The sequence below is a fragment of the Ursus americanus genome, chromosome 15 (assembly GCF_024610735.1).
Source record: "Ursus americanus isolate L20-20 chromosome 15, mUrsAme1.1.p, whole genome shotgun sequence".
Classification (NCBI taxonomy): domain Eukaryota; kingdom Metazoa; phylum Chordata; class Mammalia; order Carnivora; family Ursidae; genus Ursus; species Ursus americanus.
Genome location: NC_142141.1, coordinates 10062488 through 10070973, shown reverse-complemented (window position 1 = coordinate 10070973; position 8486 = coordinate 10062488). Strand labels below are relative to the sequence as shown.

Genomic DNA, 8486 nt, shown 5'->3' with positions numbered 1-8486 from the left:
TACAGGATACCCAGTTAAATTTGAATTTCACGTAAACAACAAGTAATTTTTGGCATAGCTGGTCCCAAGCAAAATTATTGTTTATTTGAAATTCAAATTTAACTGGGTATCCTATATTTTATCTGGCAGCCCTACATTGAATGCCATGGGAAAGCAATTGGATTTGATTTTTCAGTTAAGAACCCTTTGAAGGGTATTTGAGCAATAGTGGGACATGATGAAACAATTTCCAGGATGATTAATTTGGTGTGCAGGATAGAGGTGAGACTGTCAATAAGGAGGGTAGCTATGATGGTCTAGGGATAGTACAGATAGGAACTGATGAGACTTTCCTGTCCCCCCACCTTCTGTTAAACCCTGTTTCCATGCTGCCCTGTCACTCCTATCGTTCATTATTCCTAATGTAATATCTACCTTCGCAGAATACATAAGACCTAAACAAGAGTCCCTTGAACCCAACATTTTCCGTGTCTTCAAGATAGAGTTTCTCTTTAATATGATTACTTCTTTCCTTTTTTTTTCTTCATATTTTGGACAATTAGAAGCATGCTGTCAACATGGCTGTTCTAGGTTAAATTAAATTATCACTTCCCTGAGATGAAAATTGTCGATTTTCTTTTTAGACCAAGATATAGAACTTTTAAAATCCAAGTTCAGATAACTTTCCAGTTACCTTTTGGCTTGTACCAGTGCCTTCTGGATGTGCCTTTTCAGAAGGTTCCAGGGAGAAGCCCAAGGGGTACATAATATAAGTTACTGCTTGAGAGGATTCCCTACTCATTTGATACCCTAGCCACTCTGACTCAAGTGGGTGGGTAGAATTACTCAGTCTCCCCTCTTTTTTTCCCCTCAGTTTTAGTGACAGTTGATATACATCACTGAACAAGTTTAAGACATATATCGGGATGGTTGATTTACATATATTCTGAAATGATGACCTTGAAAGGTTCAGCTACTTCTGTCTTCTCATATAGATACAATAAAAAGAAAAGAAAGAAGAAAAGAATAAACATCTCTGCTTGTGATGAGAACTCTTAGGATTTACTCTCTTAACAACTTTCCTATATATCACACAGTAGTGTTGGCTGTAATCACCATGCTGTACATTACATCCCCAGTATTTATAACTGGAAGGTTGCACCTTTGGACCACCTTCCTCCAATTCTTCCTCCCCTGACCCCCACCCCCACCTCTGGTAACCATAAATGTGATCTCTTTTTCTATGATTTTTTTTCTTTTAGATTACACATATAAATAAGATCATACAGTATTTGTCTTTGACTTATTTCACTATTTCACTTAATGTCTTCAAGGTCTATTCATGTTGTTGCAAATGATGGTAGAATTTTCTCATTTTTATGGCTAAATAATATTCCATTTTATGTCTGTATCTATATCTATATATAATCACTTCTTTATTCATTCCTCTATGTATGGACACTTAGTTGTTTCCACATCTTGGCTATTATAAATAATGCTGCTATGAACATGTGGGTACAGATAGCTTCTTAAATTCATGCTTTCCCTACCTTTGGATATATTCCCAGAAGTAGAATTCTCAGTCATACAGTAGTTCATTTTTAATTTTTTGAGGATCCCCCATACTATTTTCTCTAGTGGTTGTACCAATTTAAAATCCCACCAATGGTGCACATTTCTCCATATCCACACCAGCATTTGTTTTTCACTTTTGTTTTTGTTGATGACCATTCTGGTGGGCATGACGTGATATCTTGCTGTGGTTTTAATTTGCATTACCTTAATGGCTAGTGATGGTGAGCATCTTCTCATGTACCTTTTCTGTGAAGAAATCTATTCAGGTCCTTTGCCCATTTTTTTTCATTAGATTATTATTATTTTTTTTTTTGCTACTGATTATATGAATTATTTATATTTTAGACATTAACCTCTTATCAAATATATGGTTCATATATATTGTTCCCATTCTGTAGGTTGTCTTTCATTTCATTGATGGTTCCTTTTGTGTGCAGAAGTTTTTTAGTTTGATGTACTCCTACTTGTTTATTTTTTATTTTATTCCTTGTGCTTTATGTGTCATATTAAAAGGAAATCATTACCAAGACCTATGTTAAGGATCTTTGTTCCTATGTTTTCTTCTAGAAGTTTCATGTTTTCAGGTCTTACATTAAATCTTTAATCCATTTGGAGTTAATTTTTGTGAGTGGTATGAGATATGGGTCTAGTTTCATTCTTTTACATGTGAATATTCAGTTATCCAAGCACCATTTATTAAATGACTGCCTTTTCTCCATTGAGTACTCTTGGCTCCCTTGTGAAATATTGTTTGACCATATTTGCTTGGGTGTTTTCTAGGCTGTCAATTCTGTTCCTTTGGTCTATTTGTTTTACATCAGTACCATACTATTTTGATGACTATGGCTTTTTAGCATAGCTTAAAATCAAGAAATGTGATATTTCCTGCTTTGTTCTTTCTCAAGATTCTCTGGCAATTCAGGGTCTTTTATGGTTCCATATAAATTTTAGGAGTGTTTTTAGTAGTATTGACATTTTAACAATATTAGTTTTTCTAATACATGAACAGGGATACTTTTCCATTTATTTGTCTCTTTTTCTATTTTTTTCCATCAATGTCTTGTATTTTTCAGTGTAGAAATCTTTCTCCTCTTTAGTTAAATTTATTTCTTGGCATTTTATTGTTTTTGATGCTATAGTAAATGGTATTGATTTCCTTATTTCTTTTTCAGAAATTTTGTTGTTAATGTATAGAATTGCTACTTGTATTTGTATGTTAATTTTGTATCCTGCAATTTTACTAAATTCACTGATTGGATATAACAGTTTTTTTTTTTATTGAGTTTTTAGGATTTTCTGTATATAAAATCATGTCTCCTGCAAATAGAGACAATTTTCTTTCTTTCTTTTCAATTATGATACCTTGGATTTTTTTTTCATGTCTGACTGCTCTTGCTAGAACTTCCAGTACTGTGTTGAATAGGAGAGGTAAGAGTGGGCACCCTTGTTTTGTTCCTGATCTTGGAGGAAAAGCTTTTATCCTTTCACCATTGAGTATGATGTTAGTTGCAGGCTTACCATTATGGGCTTTATTATGTTGAGATATGTTCCTTCTATGCCTAATTTATCTAGAATTTTTAATCACAAATAGGTATTAAATTTTGTCAGATGTTCTTTTCTGCATCGATTGAGGTGATGATATGATTCTTTTATTTCATTCTATTAATGTGATATATCATACTGATTGATTTGCATATATTAAACCATTCTTGAATCCCAGGGATAAATCCTGCTTGATTATGGTGAATGAAACTTTTATGTGCTGCTGAATTCAGTTTACTATTGTTTCATTGAGAATTTTTGCAATTAAAGTTATCAAGAATATTGGCCTGATATAGAATATAGTTTTCTAGTAGTGTCTTTTTCTGGTTTTGGTATCAGGGTAATGCTGACCTTGTAAAATGAGTCTGGGGCTGTTCCCTCCTCTTTGGGTTTCTTGTTTGTTTGTTTTTTGGGTTGTGTTTTTTTGTTTTGTTTTGTTTTGTGTTGTGTTGTGTTGTGTTGTTGTTGTTGTTGGAAGGGCTTGATAAAAACTGGTGTTACTTCTTCTTTAAATATTCGGTAAAATTCACCAGTGAAGCCATCTGGTCCTGGGCTTTTCTTCATTGGAAGGGTTTTGATACTGATTCACTCTCCCTAGTGGTAATTGACCAATTCAGATATTCTATTTCTTTTTCATTTAATCTTGCTAAGTTGTATGTTTCTAAAAATTTTTCCATTTCTTCTAGGTTGTTCAGTTAGTTGGTGCATAGTTGTTAATAGTAGACTGTTACGATCCTTTGAATTCTTGTGTAATCAACTGTAATGTCTCCTTTTTATTTATGCCTTTGTTTATTTGAGTCCTTTCTCTCTCTCTCTCTCTCTCTCTCTCTCTCTCTCTCTCTCTTTTGGTTAGTCTAGCTAAGGTTCATCAATTTTATCTTTTCAAAGAACCAACTCTTAGTTTGGTTAGTCTTTTCCATTGCTTTTTTTTTTGTCTACTATTTCATTTATTTCTACTCTGTTCTTAATTGTTTCCTTTCTTCTGCTACATTTGGGTTCAATTTGTTCATCTTTTTTCTAGTTCCTTAAGTTATAAAGTTAGCTTGTTTATTTGGTATGGTTCTTGCCTTTTAGTGCAGGGATTTAGCTATGACCTTCCCTCTTAGCACTGCTTTTGCTGCATTCCACAAGTTCTGGTATGTTGTGTTTCCATTTCATTTGTCTCAAGAAACGTTTTTATTTCCCTTTAATTTCTTCTTTGATCAATTTATTGTTCAAGAGGGTATTGTTTAATTTTCACACATCCACAAGTTTTTCAGTTTAACTCCTGTTATTGATTTCTAGTTTTATGCCACTGCAGTCAGAGAAAATGGTATGATTTCAGCATCATTGAATTTGCTGACTTTTGTGGCCTAACATGTGGCCTGTCCTGGAAAATGTTCTATGTGCACTTCAGAAGAATGTGCATTGTACTATCATTGGAGAGAATGTTCTGTATATGTCTCTTAGGTCCATTCCATCCATAGCGTTGTCCCAGGTTCCCCTCTTTGCTATTCTTTTGCATCTCTGAGGGCTGCATGAATACAGACATAGCTCAGAGATATTATGGATTCATTCTAGACCATAGCAATAAAGTGAAGATTGCAGTAAAACAAGTCAGATGAATTTTTTGGTTTCCCAGTGCATATAAAATTTATACTGTAGTCTGTTAAGTGTGCAGTAGCATTATGTCTAAAAAAAGTTACATACCTTAATTAAAAAATACTTTATTGCTAGAAAATGCTAACCATCATCTGAGCTTTCAGCAAGTCATAATCTTTTTGCTGGTGGATTGTCTTGCCTCCATGATGATGGTTGTTGACTGATCAGGGTTGCTGGAGGTCAGAGTGCCTGTGGCAATTTCTTAAAATAAGACAACAATGAAGTTTGCTGCATTGATTGACTCTTCCTTTCATAAGCAATTTCTCTGTAGCATGCAATGCTGTTTGATCACATTTTACCCACAGTAGAACTTCTTTCAAAATTGGAGTCAATCCTCTCAAACCTGCCTCTGCTTTATCAACTAAGTTTATGTGATATCTCAATGCTTTGTTGTCACTTCAACAATTTCCACAGTATCTTCACCAGTAGATGCCATCTCAAGAAGCACTTTCTTTGCTCATCCATAAGAAGCAATTCCTCATCTGTTCAAGTTTTATCGTGAAATTGCAGCAATTCAGTCATATCCTCAGGTTCCACTTCTCATTCTAGTTCTCTTGCTGTTTCTACCCCATCTGCAGTTACTTCCTCCATTGAAGCTGTGAACCCCTCAAAATCATCCATGAGGGTTGAAATCAACTACTTCCAAACTTCTGTTTATGTTGATATTTTGACCTCTTCCCATGAAACACAGATATTCTTTTTTGTTTAATGAGAAAGTGTCCTCTTATTTTATCATTACTGTTGTAAGCATTTGATGCTGAAGAAACAAAAGTAATTTTGCAGACTCAGAGTGTTTGCAAGTACATGAAATTTCCATTTTATTGTAGTTTTCTACCACCCCAGCTCAAATACATTTCTCTACAACTATTCCATAGCTCCTTTGGAATTATTTCAGTCATCCTTAACATGTGACTCTGCCAAATACTTTGAATCTCAAATAAACAAATAAAATTTTAATGATTAACTTTTTTTTATTATTTCTTAATAAAGTCATCAGGTGATGTTTGGGACCATTAATTTCCAACAGGAAGCTTTGTTGAGATGTTTCTTCTGATATGGTAGTTGTAAGTTACAATTTTCAAAAGAGAAGGGCAGAACAAAAGTACAAAGAGAAGCTTCTGCAGCTTAAGCCTCCCAAGTCCTAAACCTCTGAGAAAAAGCAAGGCAAAGTAACTTCCCTGCAAGTTAAGTGGGTTTCCACTGTTTTCACGTAGTTGAGCTTTCAGAGATAGACACTCAAGACATATCATTAATATATATACTATCTTGGCTCTGGTTGTATTAATTATTCCTGAAGAGTTTAATACCCATCCAGATCCAAAGGTGGAAGAACATGTAACATGGCATGGTAATCAGCCTGAGCAGACTGTAAAAGCACAGGCTGGTTGTGCTAGTGCAGCCCATGGGAAGTTTTCTTCCATGGAGGCTGAGTAGAACAGTCCTGCTAAAGAGACCAACAGACTAAGGGCAGTCAATGTAGGAAGAGACAGAAACATTCTTGTCCCCCACTTATTACCTGCCATTCTGACTTTTGAAAAGGTAAGCGGTATTAAGAAAATTTAGTTCTGTGTGTTGTTTGTTTGTTTGTTTTTTAGAGAGACAGAGCTCTAGGGGGGATGGGGCATAGAGGAAGAGGGAAAGAGAGACTCTTAAGCAGTCTCCACACCCAGCATGGAGCCCAATGGGGGGTTTGATCTCACAACCCTGAGATCATGAACCTGAGATCATGACCTAAGCCAAATTCAAGAGTCACATACCTACTCGACTGAGCCACCCAGGTGCCACTATGTTTTTGCTTTTAAATATGATCTAGTTCTCCTCCATTTCTTCTTCTTATTTTGATGTGTCATCCTAGTTGCCTGCGGTATCATATTAGGAACCCCATCAAAAATTGGATAGGCTATTCCCAACTCTGCATTAATCAACTCATTTGTTAATGCTTCATATCTGAGTGTCTTCTTGGAGAGCGGGCACAGCAGGAATTTGAGCAACACTGGGTCAAAGGCACAAGGTAGGTCCCCCATCTTCTCGTTCTTATCTGCCCACCGCCACCACCCTGGTGCATGAAGGCACCTGTGGGCGGGCAACCACAGATAGCGGCACGTGGATACCCCTCAGCACTAAGGCAGGAGCCAGCTGCACGCTCCACTCTGCATGGTCTGACAGCCCATGACCACCCTGCCCAGAGCCCTCGGCCAGCCCAGTTGCTTCAAACACAAATATTCTTAATGGCATCCAGAATGATGGAATCCTTTCCAAAATGTGTTCAATTGACTTTGCTCAGATCCATCAGAGGAATCACTATGGCAGCTATAGCCTTACAAAATGTATTTCTTAAATAATAAGACTTGAAAGTTGAAATTTCTCCTTGATCCACGGGCTGCACAGTGGATGTTGTGTCAGCAGGCATGAAAAGAACATTAATCTCATTGTACATCTCCATCACGGCTCTTGGGTGACCAATTGCTTTGTCAGTGAGTGGTAATATTTTGAAAGGAATCTTTTTCTCTGAGTAGCAGGTCTCAACAGTGGGCTTAAGATATTCAGTAAACCAAATTGTAAACAGATATGCTGTCACCCAGGTTTTGTTGGTTCCTGTAAAGCACAGGCAGGGTAGATTTAGCATAATTCTTAAGGGCCTTTGGATTTTCTGGATGGTAAATGAGCACTGGCTTCAACTTAAAGTCACCAACTACTTTCGTCCCTAATAAGAGAGTCAGTCTGTCCTTTGAGGCTTTGAAGGCAGGCATTAACTTCTCTCTAGCTATGAAAGTCCTAGATGGCATCTTCTTCCAAGAGAAGGCTGTTTCATCTACACTGAAGATCTGTTGTTTTTCGTAGCAGCCTTCGTTACTCACCGTGGCTACGTCTTCTGGAGAACTTGCTGCAGTTTCTACATCAGCACTTGCTGCTTCACCTTGTACTTTGATGTTAAGGCTTCTTCCTTTAAACCTCATGAACCAAACTCTGCTAGCTTCACACTTTTCTTCTGCAGCTTCCTCACCTCTCTCAGCCTGCATACAATTAAAGAAAGTTAGGGCCTCGCTCTGGATTAGGCTTTGTCCTGAGAGAACATTGTGACTGCTTTGAACTTCCATCCAGACCACTAAAACTTTCTGCATATCTGCAACAAGGCACGTCCACTTTCTTATCATTCATGTGTTCACTAGAGTAGCGCTTTTAATTGCCTTCAAGAATTTTTCCTTTGCATTCACAGCTTAACTGTTTGGCCTAAGAGGCCCAGCTTTTGGCCTATCTTGGCTTTTGATGTGCCTTCCTCACTAAGCTTAATCATTTCTAGCTTCAGATGTGTGACTCTTCTTCCACGTGAACACTTAGAGGCCATTGGAGGATTATTAATTGGCTTAATTTCAATATTGTGTCTCAGGGAATAGGGAAACCCAAGGGGGGAGAGAGAGAAGGAGGGAATGGCTGGTCAGCGGAACAGTCAGAACACACAATATGTATTAAGTTCACCATCTCATATGGGCATGGTTTGTGGTGCCCCAAAACAATTGTAATAGTAACATCAAAGATCCCTGACCACAGATCACCATAACAAATATAATAATAATGAAAATGTTTGAAATTTTACAAGAATCGCCAAAATGTGAAGCAAATACCATTGGAAAAATGGTGCCAATAGACTTGCTTAATGCAAGGTTGCCACAAGCCTTTGATTTATTAAAAAAAAAAAATGCAATATCTGCAAAGTGCAATGAAACCAGGTATGCCTTTTGGGGGGCTGG

The 8486-nt window shown here is 36.9% G+C and overlaps 1 pseudogene; it reads right to left on the bottom strand.

Moving 5' to 3' along the window:
* Positions 1-6018: 6018 nt before the first annotated feature.
* On the bottom strand, positions 6019-6233 carry LOC123788571 (phosphatidylinositol N-acetylglucosaminyltransferase subunit Y-like; annotated as a pseudogene).
* Positions 6234-8486: the final 2253 nt, after the last annotated feature.